The sequence below is a fragment of the Lissotriton vulgaris genome, chromosome 7 (genome assembly GCF_964263255.1).
Source record: "Lissotriton vulgaris chromosome 7, aLisVul1.2, whole genome shotgun sequence".
In the NCBI taxonomy this organism is placed as follows: domain Eukaryota; kingdom Metazoa; phylum Chordata; class Amphibia; order Caudata; family Salamandridae; genus Lissotriton; species Lissotriton vulgaris.
In genome coordinates this window covers 632,033,227-632,058,213 of record NC_141695.1, presented here as the reverse complement: position 1 = coordinate 632,058,213, position 24,987 = coordinate 632,033,227, and the positions used below count along the sequence as shown (strand labels likewise).

The window sequence follows — 24,987 nt, the reverse complement described above, 5'->3', positions numbered from 1 at the left end:
GGTTCGAAAGCTGGGACCAGGCCCGGGGCTTGAGCTCTGTCCAGCGGGCCCTGTGGTGCGTGAGCCTCCCATCCTGCAAGCCATCAGAGGGTCCGGGCGCTGGGAACGGGGGTCCACCGGGTCCCGGGGAGGCTCTCACCAGCCTGGCTAGGGTTCGGAAGCAGGGACCGGGCCCGGAACTTGATCTCTATCCGGCGGGCCATGGGGTTTCTGGAGCCTCCCCTTTCCTGCAAGCCAGCCAAGGGTCCGGGCGTTCATCGGGGCCCAGGGAGGCTCTCCCTGGCCTGGCTAGGGTTCGGAAGCTAGGACCGGGCCCGACGCTTGAGCTCCGTCCGGCGGGCCCCGTGGTGCGTGTGCCTCCCATCCTGCAAGCCATCAGAGGGTCCGGGTGCTGGTGATGGGGAGTCCGCCGGAGCCCGGGGAGGATCTCCCCAGCCTGGCTAGTGTTCGGAAGCTGGGACCGGGCCCAGGGCTTGTGCTGCATCCGGTGGGCCCCGGGGTGCAGGAGCCCCCCGTCCTCCAAGCCAGCCGAGGGTCTGGGCACTGGGGATGGGGGTCCACTGGGGTCCGGGGAGGCTCTCCCCAGCCTGGCTGCTTTCGGGAAGCAGACACTGGCCCGGGGAGCAGGGGTGGCTGGCTTTATCCACTGCGCTGGCAGAGCGGAGTTTTCTGCCTAACCTTAGCTGTTACCCTCTTTTCCCTCAAAGGTATGATAAAGAGCCTTTAAACATCACTTTCTTTTGTGCTGCTGAAGAGATATATATGTATGTGTTTGAAATGATTGTGTAGAGAACAATATTTGTACATAGGAAACTAAGTTGTGCTATGTTTATTTGTAGTGAGTGCAATCCACATAAGTGTGCAGATTTGGATATTTTTTTCTACAATCTTTATTATTGTTTTTTCCCCACTGTTTAATGATGTCTGCTTAAAAAGTACATTGATTATGTTGTATGAGTAAATAATCTGAGAACAGTAAAAAAGAAAATGACATGCTTATTTATACATACCTTTACAGTATGAGAAATGTCTAGTTATGTGAGTATGCATTATTGAAATTGTAAGGTACCTTTGTAATTGTATTAATTTCAAAACTAATAAATATTCAAATTCTTCCTTTTTTTGCATATTGATGGCACCATCAATATGGCACCATCTATTGGGGTAATGTACATTAGTTAATAGTTATTGCACTGTTCCATTTTGAGGATGCACACCCAAGGACAGATTGGTATTGTTACTAACACACCTAGGCACACATCAGTAAAGCAACGCACACACCCATCTTAACACAGGATGATGTACTCACACACATGCTCACACTGATACAGCCACTGGCACACATAGACACACATTGATACAGTCACTGACACACCCAACTACACACCCATACAGGTACTGGCCCATCCATCCAAACACTAATGCATCCAATAACACAACCAGGCACACACTGACACACACAGAGACTTACTAGTGCAGACACTCACATACCCAAGCATACAGCAATGCTGACACTGACACATCCAGCAAAACACTAATATATCCAATAACATACCCAGCGACACACTGATGCACACACTGTGATACCCAGAAACGTACCACTGCCGATACTGACACACCCAGCCATACAGAAATGCAGACACTGACGCAGTTAGTCAAATACTAATGTGTTGAATAACACATCTAGGCACACACTAATGCACACACTGATACTCACAGTAACTTACCAATGCAGACACTAACATATACAGGCATACAACAATGCAGACACTGACTCACCCAGCCAATCAGTGATGAATCCAATAACCCAACCAGACACACACTGATGCACACACTGAGACACCTAGAGACTTACCAATGCAGACACTGACACACAGAGCCATACAGAAATGCAGACACTGACAGCCAGCAAAATACTAATGCATCCAACAAGACTCGGGGGAGCCCGTGTTTTGAATGGCGGAGGAGGGGACAGCTAGGACTTTGCGCACTAGCAGTCCCTGTGGCTGTTGCCGCCTCTACTCTGCGCCCAGGGATGCATAAAACTAGCGAACGAGCCCTGCAGTGAGGGAACCCCTGTTTTGCGTGGCAGTGGAGGGGGCAGCCAGGACTTTGCGTGCGAATAGTCCCTGCGGCTGTTGCCGCCTTTACTCTGCGCCAGGAGGCACAGAAAACTAGTGCATGGGCCCGCAGCGCAGGAGCCTGTGTTTTGTGTCGCAGAGGAGGGGGCAGCCAGGACTTCGTACCCGAGCAGTCCCTGTGGCCGTTGCCGCCTCTACCCTACGCCGGAGGCGCATAAAACTAATGGGCAGGCCCCGCAGTGCGGGAGCTCAGTGTTTTGTGTCACGGAGGAGGAGGCAGACAGGACTTCGAGCCCCATCAGTCCCTGCGGCCGATACTGCCTCTACTCTGCACCAAGAGGTGCATAAAACCAGTGGGCGGACCCCACAGGACACAAGTGGGCATGCCTGGGCCGTGTCTGGGCAAAGCCCGGGCTAAGGGTGGGCCCGTCTACGGCTAAATGATGCTGGTCGGGGCCCATCCCCTTGGCCGGTCGCTTTTGGACTAGAGGCAGCCACATGATACAGCAGACCAGAGTTTCCCACATCTGAGCCGGAACCTTCTTGAGTTAAGCTTGAGGAAGCCCAGTAGTGCAGTAAGCACGTGTGAATTGTATTATTGATTCAATCGTGGAAGCCCTAGGCTCTTACAAGTACTAATGGCGCTTAGAATTTATTGATCATGGGGAAGAGAAAAGCCGATAATCCCGACCAGTTGTCTAACAACAAAAGGGCTACTATTGACTCTTATTTAGCCACGGTGGCTGGGGCCATCTCCCAGGAGATTGATAAGGCGGAGAGGAGACTATCTATGGGCTTTGCTGGTCCCCTAGTGCCTGCTATTTTGCGGGTTGAAGCAGCAGAAGCAACTATTACGAGTCCCCCGGTTAGTATGACGGATAGCATACAGGCTACCAGCACAGGGGCGGAAGCCTCACAAACCTAATGACTGACCTGTTCTCTAAGCTCTTGGACAAATTGGAAAAGGGTTTAGCAGATTCCATAGAGACAATAGGAAAAGTGGAGAACATGCTGAAATCTATTTCTAATGTCACTAATGTTATTAATGATTCGCCCCCGAGAAAGGCCCATCCACAGGCAGCTTATACTAGTTTGCAAGGGCAACACAAACCAGGAAACCGACCACCAAACTCTGATAGCCCACTGGGGAATAGGCCCTGAGTGAATTAGGGACCCAGGAGAAGGAGATTGGTAACAGGTTTAAGTCTCAAACACGTGGGATGGAGAGAGGAGACGGGCGTAAGAAACCGACACTCCCTATCACGGGAGCCTGAGAATGGGGGGAGGGGGCCAAGACCAAAAAACACATAAAGACCAGGTCTACCAGTAATTGTTCTGCCCCCGGCATGTTACCCCTATACTGTAGTCCTTGTGGGGTGCACATTCTGGGATCTGGTATGGAGGAAGCCACAGACAATCTCATTAATAAAGTGTCTCACTGGTTAGGGAAATACAGCAGATTTAACATAAGGGACCAATCTAATATCCTGATGGCAAGAAGTTCCTCTTGGATTGGAAAATCCAAGAAATCCTTTAAGGGCGATGCCATGATTGTCACTTTCAGATCCCCGGAAATTGCATATAACATATTGAGACACTCGGCTGAGTTCCCATGTTATGCCTCACAAATCTAACAATTGCCATTAGGTTTTTTCTATAGGCAGGGTTTTATTACCCAAGTAATTTATAATGCCAGGAAGCTGGAGAGGTGGGAGGGACTGGAGCTGGCATCGAATTCCTATGCCACTTTGTTGGATCTCAATGACTTGGATTGATAGGCAGTGGGTATTGAACACAGCTTAGGACAAGCAACAGTGACTGACCCCCAAAAGCAGGTTGTTATGTCTAGGGGAGAACAGCAGAGAGATAACGTTGACAACTCTATTGATCACAATAATCTGAACCACCAGATAGGTCATCAAGGTGATAAGCCTATTTCAGCCAGTATCCAGGCAGGGAGTGAGGTCAGTTTGATCTCCTGGAATGTGGCAGGACTAGCCTCAAAATATGATGATGAAAGATGGATTCAATCCATAACATCTTATAATATAATTTGCCAGCAGGAGATTTGGGCGGTGGAAAACACTTTCTTTTTGGAGGGCTATAAGTTGTTCTTTATCCCAGCAGAAGATTTGATGTATGGAAGAGCTAAAGGGGGTTTAATTATATTTATTGACCTTGAGCTGTGTGGATCAGCAAAGCAATTGAATTGGAACTCTTAAGTGTAACAAGGTGTAAAGCTGGTGATAGGTAGTACGAAATGGCTCACAACAATTAATTTTTATAATGCCAAAAATAGTAATTTGTGCTCAACAAGTTTGAAGGAGCTAGCCGGTCTCTTTGATCTGTCACAAGGGGACGACTAATCATTGGGTAATCTTATTTTGTCAGGGGATTTTTTTTATATAACAGTTTTTATTGAAGTTAAATCACAGAGTCATCAATGCAATATCATGTCAAATAATGAGTTACAATGCATCAATAATCATATGCTACATAAATTAGGCGGCTGGGAGTTTACTGTTCTGTTCCTCTGCGAAATGCCATATCTTCTGTTGGTGATGTACAACTATCTCCCCTAAATGCGTTCCATTCTCCCCATTTTCTAAGTCTGGGGATTTTAACTGCTATTTATGTGCAGATATTGGACAAAGCACTAGGGCTACTTCCTCATGAATGATAGTAGAAGAATAACACATGGAACATTCTATAGATGGTCATGAATTAAATGCTCTTTTAAACACCTATGACCTAATGTTTACCTTACAAAATGCAGTAAAGCCGCCCAATAGTCTCTATCCCCGACCTATAAAGGAAGGGGCTGTGCGACCACCATTGATTTTATTTTGTGTTCTCAGCACTGGCTCACTTCATATCGTTCTTCAGGACCACAGAAAGCCTCTTTAGCGATCATAACCCTTCAATTCTGGGTTTGTGGGCACAGGGACCGAAGCTAGCTCAAAGTAGCAGAACGGCAGGGATATCAAGGCCAACTGACCAGGGGAGGTGCCTGCGGTGGTCTCGTTTTTTATTCATCTCTTTTTAGAGAGAGACAATAGGAGATTCTGAAGTGCCTGGATATCTCACCATCAGAGGAGGAGGTACTTAGATCCTTTGATGTCATAGCTGAGGCAATGAGTGCTCTTTTAATTGTAGCAGTGGTCACTGCCCAATCAGATAGCCCAAGGTGGTTCAATAGGGAGTGTTCTCAGGCACTGAGGAAACTAAAAATGGCTTTGAAAGAGACTCCACGCAATAGACCCATGTAGCCAGATGCCGCACGAACTATAAAAAAGCATTAAAAAACCGGAGGGCCGCATTGCAAAAACAGGCTTGGCATGAACTGGTGGAGGCTAGTGCACTGAAAGATAGTGCCCTATTCTGTAAAGTCATTAATAGACCTTGTTTCTTGGAACCTGACAAACCACCCATATGCCATCATATTACACAGGACCAATGGAAGAATCAGTTCCAGGAGGTTTATAACTATAGGGAGGGAGATTACTGTAATAATGCCTGGGAGCCCCTACAATGTGATAACCATATTAAATTTCAGTTAGAAGAGGTGATAACAGGTATAGAGGGATTGACTAATAATAAGGCTACGGGTCCAGACGGGATTCCCCCTAACTTATTTAGAAGCAACATTGAGGTGTGGGCCCCAATTTTAACTAGGGTTCTGAATGCAGCAGTGTTAACTGACATGCCCCAGTCTTCGTCTACGGCAACTATCGTTCCTGTATATAAGAAGTGGGATAGGGATAACCCCAATTGTTACCGACCCATATCGCTGATAGACTCGACCGGTAAGGTTATCGGGTGGGTCATACTAAATAAGTTAGTGGAGTGAGCAGATACAAATCAAATTATCTCGGAGGTCCAATACGGCTTCCGAATAGGAAAATCCACAGTGGGCCAATGCTTGAACCTCTATTTACCGATAACAAAATACACAATCGCCAAAGCAAGATCCATTTATTTAGGTTTCATGGATCTCACTGTAGCTTTTGATAGGGTGAACCGCAGTAAATTGTGAGCTCTGTTAAATGAACTAGGAGTAGAGTGATCAATATTAAATGCTTTGATGTCTTTATATGCCCACACCTTAGCTGTGGTACACTTTACACAAGAGGGGGATCTCACAGATAGTTTTAACTGTTCAAGAGGGTTGCGCCAAGGCTTTATTCTAGCCTCTATTTATTATTATGGAAGCTGCCTTGATATCTTTGCAGACCCATACTCCGAGAATAGGCACTAGACCGACCCCTGTACTGCAGTACGCAGACAACGCAGTGCTTATAAAACTCACCCCATGACAAGTCTTGATCAATGGGGTTGTCACCTTTATGAATGGGCTGGCCTTGTACCCAAATTATGCCAAGTCGTTTGTGATATAAGTGGGCAGTCGAGGGAACAGTACAAAAACCTATAAGGCAGGCTCTTTTTTGTATAGCCAAAGTTCCAGCTTTTAAATATCTTGGGGTCATTTTTTATGCTAAACTAAACTGGAACACTCTGAGAGAAGAGAAGGTGATGGACACGAAAAAAGCAATGGGAGCCATTGCAAACTTTGCACACAGATTAGGTACATGGTCGCCTGGAGTGATTAAAAAATTATATCAATCAATTTGTATATCCAAGGCCATGTATGGGAGTGAGATCTAGGGGCACAAAGAAGTGGTCAAACTGCAGACAATGCACAACAAATATTTGAGACAGGTGTTAAAAGTTCCACAGGGCACCCCAGCTTACGCAGTTGATGAAGAACTTGGGGTGAGTTATGTGTCCGACTTAGTCGCAGTCAAGCTTCTGCTTTGTTGGGTGAATATTTGGTCCAATGAGAAGGCTTCCTTTAACCAAGCTGTAATTTTAAACAGCCTCTCACTGGATCATGCCCTTAAAATACCCTGGCTGAGATATATTAAAGAAACACTTAGTAGCTGTTAGATTTGGGGGTCTCTAGTTGGCACAGGTAGGTACTTGTGACAAATAGGGACCCTTGCCTCTAGTCAGAGTAAGGGGGTACCCTCCTAAAATAACCCCTGCTCACCTCCTTGGTAGCTTGGCACGAGCAGGCAGGCTTATCTCAGAGGCAGTGTGTTAAGCATTTGTGACCACATACAGTAACCCTGTGACAACACTACAGATGGACACCACACAGTTGTATATTAAAAATAAGTATTCTTTATATAGACTTAACACAAGACCATTAAACAACAGAAATCCACAATACTATACTTAAAAATGGTAGTTTTAGCTTAGGTCAGTTCAATTCATCAGATGCGACACTTTGCGTCAATGTACCTTACGATTCGTTGCGCTTCCACAACAGGGATGTGGAATTCCTATAGCCCGACGCCCAGGACATATTGTTTGGGGTCAAGGGCAACAAGTTTTAATGTACATTTTGTCCTTGGGACAAGTAGGCCCAACCCCCTGCAGCAAAAACCCTTTGGCTGCCAGTTTGTAGTAGCACATTAAGGGCCAGGGAAGGGCACAGCCTGAAGTCAGGTTATTATTTGTGTGCCTATGTTAATGCTGTTCAAAATTGTATTTATGGTTCATTAATTGAAAGCCTTTATTATTAGGGTGAGCGCTCTAAGTAAATATAAGTTTTGACTGCACTACTGACAGTGGTTACTGTATAAAAATGTGTACTCACGGTTTCAAAGTTTAGCAATATGAGGCTATGCATAATGCTCCCAGAATGCTCTCTGATTAGATGCAAATATTTGCAGAAACTTTAAAACAAGATTAATGACTCTTTGCTTTCAATATAAAATGATCCTAAAAAAATTAAAGTAGGAAAAAAAACATTTTGCTAAACTACTGTGAAATTTCAGGTACCGTTTCTTTGCAGCATCATTTAGTAAAATGTGTTGATGCATGCTAGTATCTCGCAAAAATATTCATATTGGAAAATCAGTGTAACCAGTTTCAATAAGATTATGAGAAACATAAAAATATACAAGCATTGGCAAAGCCAGTAGGTCTGAAATTAGTGTCAGATTTTTAATTTTGCCAATACGTGACTTGTTTTGCCATGATTTTTGTAAAGCCTTCTTGATGTGAGAGCTGCCGGGCCCACACCATTATAACAACCATTGGCAAAAGTAACAAAAAAATTGGTCTAAAAAAGCATACACTGCCACATTAGTTACTGCCACTGAACAAAACTACTTTATGTACCAATATACTCCATGTGAAAGAGCTTAATGTCGTCACTCACAGTGAAGCCAGCTGATACAGAGAGAGGGAGAATTTTAATAAACACAAAAGGCTGTGGTTAACGCCAGACCAATTTAGCGGCCCTATTATTAAAGAAAGTCTCAAAGTGCACCCTTGGTATATGTCCTTGCATTAAGTGCAGCTATATGGCTTTTGTGAATTTAGAAGAATTTATAGAAGTAGGGTAAGAAATGTAATCCTGGAAAATATTTGTGAACTGCAGTTTATCATGACCAAATATGCATGTGTAGATTTACTCATGCGAAAACTCGGGTGTTTGCAAGGTCATTTTCCCATCAACCACTTTTTTCCCAACTCTGGAAGAAGGTTTATGTCTGCCATTGTCAGGAGTACATTTCCAAAATTTCTCAGTATTGGAAAACATTAGAGAAGAGTTGTTGAAAACCCTTAAAACATGCAAGTTAGTAGATTTGCACAGACGTAAAGGGCATTCCAACCCTGGAACCATTGCTTACCACTACCATCATTCCCAGTATGTAGATCTATAGAAATGTGGCAACATAAAGGGATTGCCAGCATTCAAGAACCACTATGGTATGAGCACTGGCATAATCAGAGAGGCTATATAAGCTCTTATTTAAAAAAAAGAAATTATAATGAGATTGCTGCCATAATTTGTCGCCGAACCACATGGCACCAAAGGGACAAGTAGATTTTGTTAAAGGACAAGTAGATTTATGAAGCAACTTGCCCCATGGACAAGTAGATATTTTAATAAATTCCACACCCCTGCACAACAAGTAATGTTGCAGCGATGGAAATGCGGCAAAGTTCAGGTGCAAAGAAGTAAAGACGTAAAGATCTTCCAGATGCAGCACACCTCTCCGAGGATGCGAGGAGTCTCGGTTCGATGCGTCAGCGGCGACACCCTTGTTCAGCGATGCGACAGCAACAGCCTTGGCTGTGGCACTTTTCTTCGACCTTGCTATAGGCTTCCGCACAATGCGAAAACTACAGTGGCGACATCCAGATGCGACGGCAGCAGCTCCGACGGTGGCGCGCTTCTCCGTGGATGCGAGCCACTTTTTCTTGATGCGGTGCACTACGACAGCTACAGCGGCAACATCCACGATACGACGGCAGCAGCAGCGACAGCCACACGCTTCTTCCTCATTGCGAGACACTTCTCTAGAGGTGGTGCAATACAACAGCTACAGCGATGACACCCTCCTTCGGAGTTGCGACGGCAGCAGCAGCGACACGCTTCTTCTGCGTTGCAAGATGCTTCTCTTGATGTGGTGCAATACGGTAGCTACAGCAGCGACAACCTCCTTCGGAGTTGCGGCGGCTGCGACGGCGACACGCTTCTTCCTCTTGAGTCGCCCTTCGAGCTCCTTGCGAAACGCAGTCCCCCAAAACAGCAGCATGCACTTCCAAAGAACTCTGGGGAGCTGGGGGTTGAAATCTTTTGTCCCTGAGACATCAGCAGGAGGCAAGCTCTGTTCCAAGCCCTTGGAGATCCTTACAAGTTAGAAATAAAGAACACAAAGTTCCTTTCTCCTTCCTTTGGCAGTCAGGCAACCACTGCAGGCCAATCCCACAAGCAGCACTTCAGCTTAGGGATAGTCTCTCCTCAGTTTCTTCAGGTTCCTCTCTTCGGTAAAGGTTTCTTCTTGTTTGTCCAAAAGTGATCTAATTTCTTGAAATCAGGGTCCCAATATTTATACCCCAATATCCTTTGTCCTCTGAGGACATAGGGGCCTTTACCCAGTCCAAACCAGTTCTGGAGCACTCTGTTGACATGACTCCTTCTTTCCTTTCACAGTGCAGGGCAGAAACATCAAATGCACCAAAGGAGTGGAACCAGCACTGTGGGGGCAGGCACAGTCCTATTCAGTTCCCAGGTGCAACTCCTCCCTCCCATCTAGATGCAGATCTCTCTATTCACCACTGGGCTAACTTATTCTGTCTCCTGGAATCCCCCAGCCCTGTCACTCAAACTCCAGACAAGGAATAAACAACCAAGCAGAGGCAGGCCTGGATAGTTAGACAAGAAAATACCTACTTTCTAAAAGTGGTATTTTCAAACACAGAATGTTAAAACCAGCTTCATTAAAAGATGTATTTTATCATCCTGAGTCCAGGCGTATTAAAATTGAATTTCTATTGTGTCAGTTAGGAATTGTAATAATCCAACTGCCCATTCTGGCCTATGAAGAACAGGTAGTCTTGCAATAGTGAAAAACGAAAATGGCTGTAATTCACTATTAGGACATGCCACACACATCAGGGCTTGTCCTACCTTATACTTACAATGCACCCTGTCCTTGGGCCTACCATAGGGGTGTCTGATATGAAGAAAAAGGAAGGTTTAGGGACTGGCAAGTGGGTGCACGTGCTCAGTCAAACGGCAGTACCAGACTGCACACAGGCCCTGCAATGGCAGGCCTTAGACACTTTTTACAAGGCTGCTTCTGGTGGTGGCACAACCAGTGCTGCAAGCCCTCCAGCAGCATTTGGTTTACAAGCCCTGAGCACTCCTGGTGCACTGTACTAGGGTCTGACAAGTAAACCAAATCAGCCAATCATTGAATCACAAATTAATACATTAATTTACAATATGGAGTGCATATGCACTTTAGCACTGATCAGCAGAGGTAAAGTGCCCTGCGTCATAAAACAGCCAACAACAGGTCAGAAAAAATATAGGAGGAAGTCAAAAAGTTCAGGGATGACCCTGCAAAAAGGGCCACGTCCAACAGTAGCCTAGGTAGAATAGATATATTTACAAATTATAGAACAGTGAAGAAAGAGGACAAAAAACTAATAAATTATCTATTCTCCAAGAAAGTAAGTGCAGAACAAGAAGGAAAGGAATTGACTACGCCGAAAGTTAGAGCACATGTCCTGTTCACATCCGTATTGGGAATAGAGCATTGCCTTATTATTTTAACCAGTGCCTATGATCGTTTTTTAATAACTCCTTTTAGATTTAACCTGTTTCATCATTTAGTGGCCTATGTGCTTGATTTTGTGGCACAAACTGAGGATAAAGGGACCTGTGGCTGCGTCAATAGGTCTCCACAGGATATTTGACATTTTCTTTTTTTAGGAAAATATTTAACATATCTCAGGCATTTTTATCTTTAACCCTATTTAAAAGACATGGGGTTTAGACAGGCTCGAAATACACTTTTGCATATGCAACTTCTGCAGAACAAACACACTTTATTCATGGTTACACACTTTCTAAGAGTAATGGTAAGATCTTGGAAAACCAGATATGCCCAAGATGGAGAAGTGTTTTATGAATAGAGACATGTAGACAATAATCGTAATGTTATTTTTGAGTTGCTTTAAGATGATTTATGCTTTTAATGAATAAGAAATTGTTTTAATTTATGTATCTATTTATGTAATAAAGATTATTTATATAACAAGACACCCAGGCACACACTGATGTGCACACTGAGACATCCAGAGACTTACCAATGCAGACACTGATACACCCAGCCATACAGCAATGGAGACACCGACAAACATCCAAACACTAATACATCCAATAAGATACCCAGGCATACACTGATGCATACACACCCAGAGATGTACCAATGCAGCCACTGACACACCCAGACATACAGAAATGCAGACACTGACACAACTGGCAAAACATTAATACATCCAATGACACACCCTGGCATACACTGCCACACAGAGGGACCTACCAGTAGAGACACTGCCACTCCCAGGCATACAGTAATGCAGACACTGACACAGCCAGCCAAACATTAATGCATACAATAACACACCCAGTCATACACTGATGCATAAGCTAAGAAACTGAGGCACATACTGATGCATACACTAAAATACCACAGCACTCACTAATGCATACACTAGCACACCTAGGTATACACTCATGCACGTACTGACACACTCACTCTCACAACGATACAGTCACTGACACATTAAAAACACAGAGTTAGCTCTTTGAGTAGATGGTGTCTCTAACAAGAACCATTTTTTTTTCTAGAAGGGTTTATTAACAGTGTTTTAATTTTGGCCTTTTTCAAACATAAATTGAACAAGGGAGTAAAATGGTTAAGGATGGAGCAATGCAAAGAAACAACTGGCTTCACTCTTAAACAAACATTATGTAGTCTTTGGATCCCCAAAAAAAACTAACAGCTATGCTTCTTCATTGTATCCAAGAATGCACCCACCGAAGAAATTTTTATAGTGACTAGCAGGTGGCCTTTCATGCAATGAATAACCATGTCACTTAATTCCTCACAGGCAGCTGGTATTGTAAGAAGGCAGCTCAAGATGGTTCCCCCCAAGGCTGCTGTAGAGATTGGCTATCCTGTTACACCTGCTTTCTCTTGCATCATCTGGTTGTAGACCCGCTCATGAATTGTTTTAGATGCTTCCACATAGAACTTGTCTCATGTAAATACTTCTTTGCAGTGCCTCTGGATAAGTGTGTGCCACAAATTGTGCACTTGACATATTTTGCTGATACCTTATTTTCCCCAGACGGTATAGTAAAGTGCTTCCACATAACACTTTCTTTTCTGCAAGGTGGTGTGTCTTCTTCTTCATCCTCTAGAGGTTGTGAATCCTCATCTTGGACAGACGATGTAGCTTCAGCCATTGTCTAAAAGCACAACAATGCTGGTTCTCAATCCTCCTTTACTTCAATGGACAAGTAACTGCTTTTAGGTGCCATTTTCCATGTGGAAGAGTGGGGTCCTAATGCGCCCAGTCAGAAGACAAAGGTTGGGTGTTTTTTCGGATGAATTTGCGGCTCTGGTTCATAAATTTGCTAAACTGGTAAATAGGTAATTTTTTTGATAAACTGATATAAGGTGGTTTGTATATACTTTTAAATATGTGCACCCTGAAGTTATTATTGACAATGGAGGGCTGTACATGTGCACAGTAATTTGTAAAATTTTCATTGACTCCGCGGATTCAGACTTGAGATCATGTAATTGGGAGTAAAAAACATAAAGTAGCAGCCCGTCTACATTTCCAGACCAGCAAAGGTACTGCGGTACCTCAAAATTATTTTTAATAAATAAATAACATTTGTTTAATTACATTTAAAAATACTTTTTTACTTTACATTAAGTACATACGTGATTTTTATATTTTAAAACATGAAAAGATTAGTTGTAAAAAAAGAATATCTACAGTATAAAAAAGTAATAGAAAATTATAATACACTTAGTATTAAAAAATAAACACTGCAAATTAACCCCTTTGATGCTGTTGACGGAACGGTTCCATCATGCACGTCGGGTGAGCTGTGCAGATGACGGAACCGTTCCGTCATGACTCCGCCCGCGCAAGGCGGAGTCAGCATGGGCGGGGAATTCGCGCCGCACGGAAGCGGTTAACTAAAAAAGTAAACATTAGAGAGATATAATATTTTTGAAATTCAATTTGAAAAACCTTAGAGATTCACTGAAAAAACAAAGGTTACAGGGACCTTATAGTTAGGAAATGGAATTTTAAAAAGACGTAGAAATTCACTGAAAAAACCAAAGGTTACAGGGACGTTATAGTTAGGCTCAGATTTCACTTGTACAAAACCAGGGAAATTCAGCAGTTATAGTTAGTTGAGCTAACTATAATTTAAGCCCTTGCAATGCACTGCTTATGACCTCACATATTACATCACTCATGACATGGTCAGTGATATTACTGATGACATCCCTGATAACATCACTTACAGCATCATCCAGCGAGTGAAAGTGTTTTGTAAATGTTTCTGAGACTTAAAGACTATAAGACAGTATATTTTATAAATACAGTGTGAGAAAGTGTATTTTTGGTTTTCTACATATTTAAATATGCACAAAAAAGTGCATAGATTAGCATGTTAATTAGTTAAAATTAACTTGCTACTTTAAAAAAAATGCACTTCACTGTACACTGGAACTACAATTTATGGAAATTTATAAACAAAAATGTTAACCTTACGAAATCTTTTTGTGATACCGTGATAGTACAGCGCTACTCCGTATTTAAAAAAATGTATATATATAAAAACGTACTAATAGTTTACTCTACCTATTACCACTTTACTAAAGTGGTAATAGTTAGTGGAAAAATACCATGCCTAACATTTAGAGACATCGTATCGCGTAACACAGAACATGGGTAAAGTGCAACTATAAACATCACAGTTGTCTTTAGCTTTTGTAAACCAAACGATTAGCCAATCAGCTCATGACTTGTGATCACAATGTACTGGGGCAGTACTGCAAAATACCCCCACACAGATTTCAATAACTTTAAATTCCTTATAACATAGAAAATAATTATACTACTTACCTGCACTGGCCAAAATAAGCATCTGTGCAGCATAATATGTAATCCTTCCAAAGTTTAACAAAATCCGATTGACTGTGAAACGCTGACCTTACAATAATGCAAAATTATGATAAACGGTACATGGCTGTTTGTTAACTTTTGGTTAACACAGCCATCAATTATTCACATAACCAGTTCTCACTATCTGACGCCCTGCTTCCCTTTTAGTTCTGGTGAGCTGGTGACGCCGACCCACATCTGGAACAAAATCTAAGGCTTTATCGAGTCATCTCTGCCAGTGGCGCACAGGACTCTAAATACCTCCCAAACCGCCTCACTCTCTTCTTTCATAATCTTGACCCCCCCCCCCTTATTCTTCCACAATATCCCACTGAAAACAACAGGCCCTATTCTACCTGAAGGACCACAGCTCACTTTAAAAGTGCCCCTTTGACATGTGACCCGTAACTGCCACTAAGAAATCCCAACTCCCACCCCTGACATGGCTAATCATTTTCACCCTTGTGCTGGGACTACATCATTTTCCCAAAGCATCCCTGGGTGAACACCCTCACGGGAGCCATCTCCGGGAACCCACGCTTACACATGGCTGGGCAACCTTGCTGCTCTTCTGTAGCCTCTGCTAGACTCAGACATCTCTGACCAGAAAGGGGTTGGGAGCACACTGCCTCACATGTCAGCACAGTTCGCACCTTTGCATTATGGTAAATACAGTTCACAATTAGCACTTATTTCAATATTAACTGCAGTTGATCACCAGAGTTGGTGCAGATAGTGCTGTACATCTGTAGACACAAGTGTTTCTGGATTTCATTTTTCATCAGTAGAGAACATTAAATGATTTCATCTGGGGTTGCTGGAAATGCTGCCAAAGTCTTCACAGGTCTCAGTACCACTCATGGACACACAGGTGCATCTCCAAAGCTCATCAGCTTGCTGGCTCAAGAGAGCCTTTTAAACGGAAGTGGGGTTGGGAGCACACTGCCTCACATTCCAGCACAGTTCGCCCCATTGCATTATGGTAAATGCAATACACACCTAGCGCTTACTTCAATATTACCTGTAGTTTTTCACCAAAGTTGGTGCTAATAGTACTGTACATCTCTAAACACGTGTTTCTGGATTTCATCAGTAGAGAACAACAAGCATTTACAATGCAATGGCCTCGGCATTGTTAAACTTAGACCTATTGGCATTGCTCATGACATTATTTTTATTTATGTTTTTGTTTTAAAACATAAATAAATGACATTGTCATTTACAATGCCAATAGCTTAATTGCTCGCAAATGCGAGACCTTTTACATTTGCACCCACACACAGCCACACACACACAAAGCCACCCACACACGCACACCTATTATCCATCCTGCTTGATCCCACTAACTTAACCAGACGTCAATGTGATTAGAGAGCACTTAGAGTCCAAGGAGTCCGTTTCTGGAAGAAGCACGCGCAGGCAGAGAGAAGGGCGGCGGGGGGTTGAATGGAAAGGGTGAGATGTGGGGTGCTGAGTTGACCTATGGGTGGTGGGGGTGAAGATGGGAGTTGACTGGAGAGGAGGGTGAGCCGTGAGTGAGGAGGGTGGGGGTAGAAAGTGAGGAAAGTGGAGTTTAGAGCTGCCTGTGGAAATGGGGGTGGTATGTGAGGAGGGTGGTTTCTGAGAAAGGTAGGGGATAGAACTGTGAGAATAGTGGGGTGTTGAGTTTGGGGGTCTGTGAGGGGGGGGGTCTGCCTGTAGGCAGCAGTGGCACGCCTTGTGGACGGGTGGGTGAGAGAGGGTAGAGTGGATAGGTGGTGAAATGTGGGGAGGGAGCAGAGCTGTCAGAAGTGTGGGGTAAGCTGTGAGTGAGGAGGGAAGCATGGGTTGTGAAGGGAGTGGGAGGTGTGCTGTGGAAAAGCCTGTGACTCCTCGACTCGGGGTTTCCCGGCGCCTTCTATGTCTTTTTCTGACTCAAGTGCAACCTTGCTGCTGAACAAGGTAAGGCTGAGCTCTCCTGGTGATAGACAGAGGTTGGGGTAATAAAGCGGGAGGGGCCAGGAATGGGCAGCAGCCGTGGTCAGTTCGCCCCTCTCTGCTGTCAAAATGCTAGCCCTTTGTTTTGAGGTATGCACTTCCACTCCTCCATCTCCTTTGAAACGTCCCTCCTCCCCCAACACATGCACACTCACACTGATAGCCATTAGTCTGACCTGAATTCCATATCAAATATGCCGCTCCTCAACCGAAAATATCTGAAATGACAGCGACCACTGGAGGGCAGGAGACAAAGAGGGTGGGAGCGGATGTTGGCGGTGGGCAGCCCGGGGCAAACCTGGCGGAGGGAGTCCATGGGCAGGAGCATAGTCTACTGTGGTAGACAGATCCCCTCAGATGGAGGGGTCCAGTGTCCGACCGAGACAGTGGAGGGGGGAGGGGCAAGCATGGGCTGACAAGAATTTTGGGAAAGGGTGCTAGGATTGCTACTCAGATATTTATAGAGGGGAAGGGTCTGACATACGATTTGAACAGGAGGGTGGAAATTGCTGCGGAGGGAGGGACGTGGATAGACTGACTCAGTTGGGACGTGAACAGACAGACCCGGATGGGGGAAGAGAGCGACTATGGACAGGCGGGATACCATTGGAGGGTCGCTGGAGAAGGGCAGGGTTTAACAGAGAGACACTGACAGACAGAACACCCAGAGAGGCAGTATGGGCAGGACGGTTTAAATCAGGAATTGGCCGATGGCAGGAAACAGCATGTGACAGAGGCGGGTAAAGACAGAGCTGAGGAGAGCCAGGGGCGGTAGGAAGAGAGAGGCACACACAGGCTGAGCCAGCGAGGAAAAGGGGCAGGCGTCTGAGGGCTCTAGTTGATGGAATGGCTGGGGGGGACATGTTGAATCACAGATAAACAGAAACACTAGGTGGTAAAAGGTAAGGCCGAGGAAGAGGAGATGGAGTCAGACATTAAAAAAGAGACAGGGGTGTCCCCACAAAAGGACAGTCTGGGACTGTGTTTCACACCTAGTGAGTGGACTCTAGGGTGAATATTGCATTTCCAAGAAAATATATAGCATGCCAATAATACGGCGGGAAAGTTAAAGTTACAGCAATTTTAAAACTCAATTTCTATCAGTTTATGTTGAGATTAGAGAAGAACTATGTATATTTGTTTTTTATATCTCTACAGATGCCAAGTCTTTAGGAGAAAGCCTATTGCCTAACTGTATATTCAGTTTATACATTCACATTAAGATCTACAGTATTTCATGATTGGCATAGCATACACAAGAATTATTGTTAAAAAAGAAAGTTTACCACACCATGAGTTTCTCTGTTGCACATTTATTACACATTCAAATATAAAAATTCATCATTACAGAGTATACAATTATTTAAGAAAACATGTTAATACATTGCATAAAAAACATTTAAAAACAAAGAATCACAAGTCGACGCGGCGTTTCGGTTTCTTGTATGTCTACCTTCTTCAGGACAGATTCTTAAATCAGGTGGAGTGGATTCCCCCACCGGATAGTATTTCCGTTCAGAACCTTGTTGCCATCTGATTCGTGGGCTTATTTTCAGATTCTGTTTGATATATTATCACTTGTTTTCACACTTTATACGCTTGGTCATGGACTACCAGGAGGAGCCACCGTATTTTCCGTTTTGGGTGTCTTCAATGACCCATTAAAAATATGCTGCCTGATGCAATTTCTTCAATATTCTGATTTCAGGGCACCTCCTTGTGGATAACAGAGTTCGTGCTTTCAATGTGCAATCGGCCTCCCTGCTCCTGGGTCCTGGTAGTCTTTCACAGCGTCCCTCAGCCGGTCTAGTACGATCCGTCACGAGAACTTAGTCAGACAGGCACTGAGCGCTGAGGGAAGAGGAGGGGCAGACAAAGATTGGCAACAGGCACAGCCAAACTCATGCTGACTGACAACCGTAGTGAGGAGCTGACATATTCACTTTCAAAGCGGGTGGCCAGCGCACCGAATCCCGCCAGAATCACTTACAAACACCAGAAGTAGGCACAGGAGGACTGCAAAAAGCGACAGACATGGACAGGCACTAAAAGGCTCTGATAGAAACCGACAGAGAGGCTCTGATATGCAGCTAGAGACAAGCCCTAGCAGACGCTCACTGACAGACACCGTCAGGGCCACAGAAAGCCACAGATTGAGTGCCTTCAAGCCGCCTCTTTCCCACTCTGACACACCGGTCCTTGTGTAAAACGCTGCGCTTAGCAATGCCTCCGGCGCGGGCGCCGACGCTCGGCTCCTCTCCGCCAGCCACATTGAAACAAAATTGCAAACTAGAGCTGCTCCAGCAACAGGAAGGAGGGGCCAGTCAGGGAAGCTGTTATCAGCGCCGCGCGCCTCTCTGCAGACTCCCCCTGCATTCCAGAGAGTTCAAGTTCAAGTTCAAGTTCGAAATTTTGTATAGCGCACTACTCACCCAGAGGGTCTCAAGGTGCTTGGGGAGGGGGGTACTTTACTTATCGAATATCCAAGTTTTTAGTTGCTTTCTGAAGGAGAGGTGGTTCTGTGTAAGGCGGAGGTGGGTGGGGAGGGAATTCCAGGTCTTGGCTGCTAAGTAGGAGAAGGATCTTCCCCCCATGGTGGTTTTATGGATGCGCGGAATTGCGGCGAGGGCTTGGTTGGACGATCGTAGTTGGCGGTGGGGGTGTAGAAGGACAGTCGCGTGTTGAGGCATTCGGGTCCTAGGTCGTAGAGGGCTTTGTGTGCGTGGGTGAGGAGACGGAACGTTATTCTCTTGTTGACAGGGAGCCAGTGGAGGTCTTTTAGGTGTCCGGAAATGTGAGCTTGACGGGGTATGTCAAGTATGAGTCTGGCTGAGGCTTTTTGGATGCGTTGGAGTTTTTTCTGTAGTTTGGCTGTGGTTCCGGCGTAAAGAGTGTTTCCGTAATCCAGCCGGCTTGTTTATTTTATTTTATTTATTTATGCATTTTTATATAGCGCGGACTTTACCCGAAGGCGTCAGAGCGCTTCACATTAGGAACAGAAATGAAACATAATGAGAAACATTACAGAAGAGCAGATTACTAAAACATACGTTACTTACATAAGGTAATAGTGACAATTGTGAGCAAACAAAAAACATGAGGTAGTAAAAATTGTGAGCAACCAAAAATACATGAGGTAGTAAAGGTAATAATGACAATTGTGAGCAAACAAAATACTTGAGGTAGTAAAAATTGTGAGCAACCAAAAATACATGAGGTAGTAAAGGTAATAGTGACAATTGTGAGCAAACAAAATACTTGAGGTAGTAAAAATTGTGAACAACTAAAAATACATGAGGTAGTCAAAAGTGCACAAGAGGAAAAGTGACAAGTGTGCAGTTATAAGAGAAAACAGAGTATAATTTGAGGTATAATACTGCAATAAGTGCTAGGCACAAGAACAGGCTTGTGACCAGTGCGTGGGTGACCGTCTTTCTTGTTTCGGTGGGGATCCTAGCGGAAGATTTTTTTGAGCATGCGTAGGATGTTGAAGCATGATGATGAGACGGCGTTGACTTGTCTGGTCATCGAGAGGGAGGAGTCCAGGATGAAGCCCAGGTTACGTGCGTGGTCCGTAGGTATGGGTGCGGTTCCCAGGGCCGGTGGCCACCATGAGTCGTCCCAGGCAGCGGGGGATGAACCTAAGTTGAGGACTTCCGTTTTGTCCGAGTTCAGTTTTAAACGGCTGTTCTTCATCCACTCGGCTACTTCTTTCATTCCTTCGTGTAAGTTGGTTTTGGCGGTGTTTGGGTCTTTGGTGAGGGATAGGATCAGCTGGGTGTCGTCTGTTTAAGAGATGATGTTGAGGTTGTGTTGGCATGCGATGGATGCGAGGGGACTCATGTATATGTTGAAGAGGGTGGGACTGAGTGATGATCCTTGTGGTATGCCGCAGATGACTTCGGTGGCCTCTGATCTAAAAGGGGGGAGGCGGACTCTCTGAGTTCTTCCGGCGAGGAACGAGATGATCCAGTTCAATGCTTTTCCTTTAATTCCGACGTTGCTAAGGCGTTGTATGAGGGTGCTATGACAGACTGTGTCGAAGGCTGCGGAGAGGTCAAGTAGGATGAGGGCAGCTGTTTCTCCATTGTCCAGTAGAGTTCGAATGTCGTCTGTTGCTGCGATGAGGGCGGTTTCGGTGCTGTGTTTGGCTCGGAAGCCGGATTGTGAGGGGTAGAGGGATTTGTTGGATTCGAGGAAGGCGGCGAGCTGACTGTTGACGGCTTTCTCAATGACTTTGGCAGGGAATGGGAGGAGCGAAATGGGGCGGTAGTTCTTAAGTTCAGTGGGGTCTGCTGTGGGTTTCTTTAGAAGGGCGCTGAGTTCGGCATGTTTCCAGCTTTCCGGGAGGGTGCGGAGTTGAAGGAGCAGTTGATGACGTCACGAAGATTGGGTGCGATAATGGAGTCTGCTTTGTTGAAAATGTGGTGGGGGCATGGGTCGGTTGGCGATCCCGAGTGGATGGAGTTCATCAGGCGCATGGTGTCTTCAGTGGTGATTGGGTTCCAGTTGCAAAGGATGTAAGAGGGCGGTTTTGGTTCGGAGGTGGGTCGAGTGGACTGGTCTTTGGACTGTTTTCCAAAGCTGTTATGTATGTCGGCGATTTTGTTGTGGAAGAATGAGGCTAGGGAGTCGCAGAGGTCTTGGGAGGGAGTGATGTCGCTGGTGCCGGCGGTGGGTTTGGTAAATTCTTTGACGATGTTGAATAGTTCCTTGCTGTTTTGGGCGTTGTTGTCAAGGCGATCTTTGAATGCTGATTTCTTGGTGGATCGGATCAGTTGGTGGCGTTTGCGGGTGGCGTTCTTGAAGGTGGTCATGTTGTTAGAGGTTGGGTTTTTTTCTCCAGGCTTTCTCGAGGGTACGACAGAACTTCTTGGATTTCTTAAGTTCATCGTTGAACCAGGGGGCTTTTTTGCTACCTTGCTTGATTTGATGGTTTTTCAAGGGTGCTAGTTCGTCAGCGCTGTGGGTGATCCATTGTGTGAAGTTGGTGGCTGCTTGGTTTGGGTCCGATGATTTGGTGGGGGGGTTTTGGTGAAGCGATGTGAAGAGCTGGTCGGTGGTAATTTTGTTCCAGTTTCTTCGGGGAATAGGTTGTGGGGGGTTTTGGATCGTGGTCTTTTTGTAGTTGAAATGAACGCAGCTGTGGTCAGTCCAGTGGAGAGCTGTGGTGTGATTGAAGGAGATGTGCTTGCTGGAGGTGAAGATTGGGTCGAGCATGTGTCCGGCATAGTGGGTGGGGGTATTGACAAGTTGTTCGAGTCCGAGGTTGGCCAGGTTGGCCAGAAGGGTGGTAGTGTTGCTGTTGTTTTTCTTTTCCAGGTGGAAGTTGAGGTCTCCCAGTAGAATGTAGTCCTTGGAGGGGAGGGCGTGTGGGCTGATGAAGTCGGTGATGTCTTCGCTAAATTGTGTGAGGGGTCCTGGTGGTCTGTAGATGAGGGTGCCTCTGAGTGTGGTCTTGGGGTCGGTGTGGATCTGGAAGTGAAATTGTCGACAGTTGCGAGGTAATCGTCGGAACTGGTCGTGATGTGGATGGTGTTCTTATGGACGATGGCGATGCCTCCTCCTGTTTGGTTGGTGCGGTCCTTTCGGATGACCTTGTAGCCGTCCGGGATGGCTATGGCGATGTCGGGCGCTGATGAGGTGTTCATCCAGGTTTCTGTAAGGAAGGCGACATCCGACGATGTAGTGTCGAGTAGGTTCCAGAGTTCAATGGCGTGTCTGTGGACCGAGCGGGTGTTGATCAGGATGCACTTTAGGTGGTTAGTGTCGGAGCTCTGTTTGGAGTTTGTGGATTTGGTGTGGGTCCTGATGCAGTCGAACTTGCAGGAGTGGAAGGTGAAGGGTCCATGGGTGTGTCCTGGGACGGCTTGGTAGCAGTTGGGTGGGCGGCCGGGGTTGAGGGCTGAGAGGGTAGCGGAGTCGTACGTTATGCGGGTGGAGAGGAGTTTGCGGGGGCCATGGGGTCTGGCGCTGGGCGCGGACGGGCGTAGACGGGCTTACCTTTGGCGCACCTTCGGCGCGCATGGGGCGCGTCCGCTGCGCGCAGAAGCATCTGTCATAAGTGGATAGTGGAGGAGGGTGGGGTGAGGGAGGAGCAGCTGGGAGGCGGGAGCGGGGTGGAGAGACGGGCTAAGAGGCACAACAACAACAAAATGGCTGCAACAAACAGAAAGCGAAACAGGGCGAGACTGGGGCACAATCAGAGGCACAATCGGGCATAAATAACTTTTAAAAACAATGCGATCAGGGCAATGCGAGCAGTATAATATGTAGCAGTACAAATGGCAATCTGACAATACAGGCAATGGCAGCAAGGCAGGGGTATTATAGCGCTAATGATAATGGCAGCAGAGCGAGCAGAGCGCAGACGCGGTGGTCTAAGTCAGCTTGAAAGCGCTACGATACCACAAATCAGCTTCAAAGCGCTACAATACCACAAAGCCTTGGGAGCGTGGGGAGCGACCTCTTCTGAGCGAGTCAGGAGAGTCACAGCGCGGGGATGGACGGGCCGATCTACAACTATCTGTGGGAGGGAGGAGCAGCTGGGAGGCGGGAGCGGGGTGGAGAGACGGGCTAAGAGGCACAACAACAACAAAATGGCAGCAACAAACAGAAAGCGAAACAGGGCGAGACTGGGGCACAATCAGAGGCACAATCGGGCATAAATAACTTTTAAAAACAATGCGATCAGAGCAATGCGAGCAGTATAATATGTAGCAGTACAAATGGCAATCTGGCAATACAGGCAATGGCAGCAATGCAGGGGTATTATAGCGCTAATGATAATGGCAGCAGAGCGAGCGGAGCGCAGACGCGGTGGTCTAAGTCAGCTTGAAAGCGCTACGATACCACAAATCAGCTTCAAAGCGCTACAATACCACAAAGCCTTGGGAGCATGGGGAGCGACCTCTTCTGAGCGAGTCAGTGGCGCGACGTGCACTGTCATGCAATGCCGTGCAGACAACACCTGGCCGTGCACACAACGTTATCCTATGGGAAAACGCTGCGCGTGGCCAGGTCTTGTCTCACTTCGGTGTTCTCAGACTGCTGAGACGCCGACAATAGTTCTCTGGCGAGAACGCGCTTTCAGCGCGTTACTAGCCGAGACCTAAAAAACTATTACACCTGGGATTGCTGGAAATGTTGCTAAAGTTTTCACAGGTCTCAGTACCACTCACAGGAAAACAGGTCTCTGACCAGACTCCTGCTGACAGCCAGTCTTAAGGCCACGAGAAAAGTGCAACAGCTGAAGACCATAAAAGACTGGTATAAACGATCGAGTGGTAGGAAATTTGCTTTAGTTTAGATTTTAAAAATCCTCTTCAACAATGTAAGTAAAAACATTGTCTGGGTTTTTTTGTTTTTTTGCCTAAACGTTTCTCTTTCTGTTCCTACACAACAGTTGCCTTGCTTATTATTTTGAAAGGCGCGGGACTTAGTTTCAGCTGTCAATTAGATATTTAGATATTTTTCCATACGAACCCCTAGATGGCAGCCTGGCTTTACTGATGCCGCTGTATCCTCCCTTTGTTTCATTTTTGCTCACAGCCTGCAGGTGCCGCTCTAGTTTCCCAACATTCGTGGTGTCACTCTAGTCCAGCGCTCCTCTCGATGCTCCTTTGCCCCTCTATCGCACTGTATCGCTGACGCTGGAGAAGGAAAGCGTGACGTGGATCAGGAACCGGCCGCGAGCGCAGACAAGAGAGGTGAGGAGGAGAGAGCTGGGTGGAACAGAAGTGGAGAGGCATCCCCAAGAGTGGGGCTCACCCGAAACGACGGTGGGGGTGTACGCACTGAGAAGAAGATAGGGTGTCAGTCTTTGAAAGGGAGTCTACATATGTTCACACATAAGGAGACACAGTGACCCACCCTGTGAAGTGGTTTAGTAGCTACACCCTGAAAAGAGGAAGGCACTGTGTAACATGGTGGGGTCCTTCTTGGTGAATCCTATTAATAAACCGCGAGACATAGTTATTTTCTGGATCTAAAAGCAAGAAATAGTGAGCAGGGCTTGTGCAAGATTATTTTCATATAGGCTAATCGAAAATCTGTGCTTGTGTATTACTATGCACTATATATATATATATATATATATATATATATATATATATATATATATATATATACACACTGCAATACTACCCACCAAACTCCAGATTGTTTTTTCTAACCCGATAATGTACATTGCTCAGAAGTAACTAAGGTGATGGATGCATAGGGCTTTAAGAACTTCTAGATTAGAAACCTGCTGCAACCCTTCAACGTCACAGAATAATTTAAATCATTACCTACGCACAACGAGATGTGCAGGCCCTCCAAACTTTAGAAAGACCCATTCTGCACACCAGATTTACTC

At 45.6% G+C, this 24,987-nt stretch overlaps 1 protein-coding gene across 3 annotated transcripts in view; it reads left to right on the top strand.

Annotated features, from left to right (window-relative positions):
• LRRC59 (leucine rich repeat containing 59) overlaps positions 1 to 24,987 on the top strand; it is a 149,765-nt gene that overhangs the window by 56,543 nt on the left and 68,235 nt on the right. Inside the window, exon 1 of one of the 3 annotated variants that reach the window (XM_086930820.1) lies at positions 24,180 to 24,337. The exons of 1 other annotated variant lie outside the window; for it this stretch is intronic. The gene's annotated coding sequence lies outside the window, so the exon portion shown is untranslated. Of the gene's footprint in view, positions 1 to 24,179; positions 24,410 to 24,987 lie in introns of those variants that run through there. One more of the 3 variants, XM_086930822.1, reaches the window with a different exon arrangement.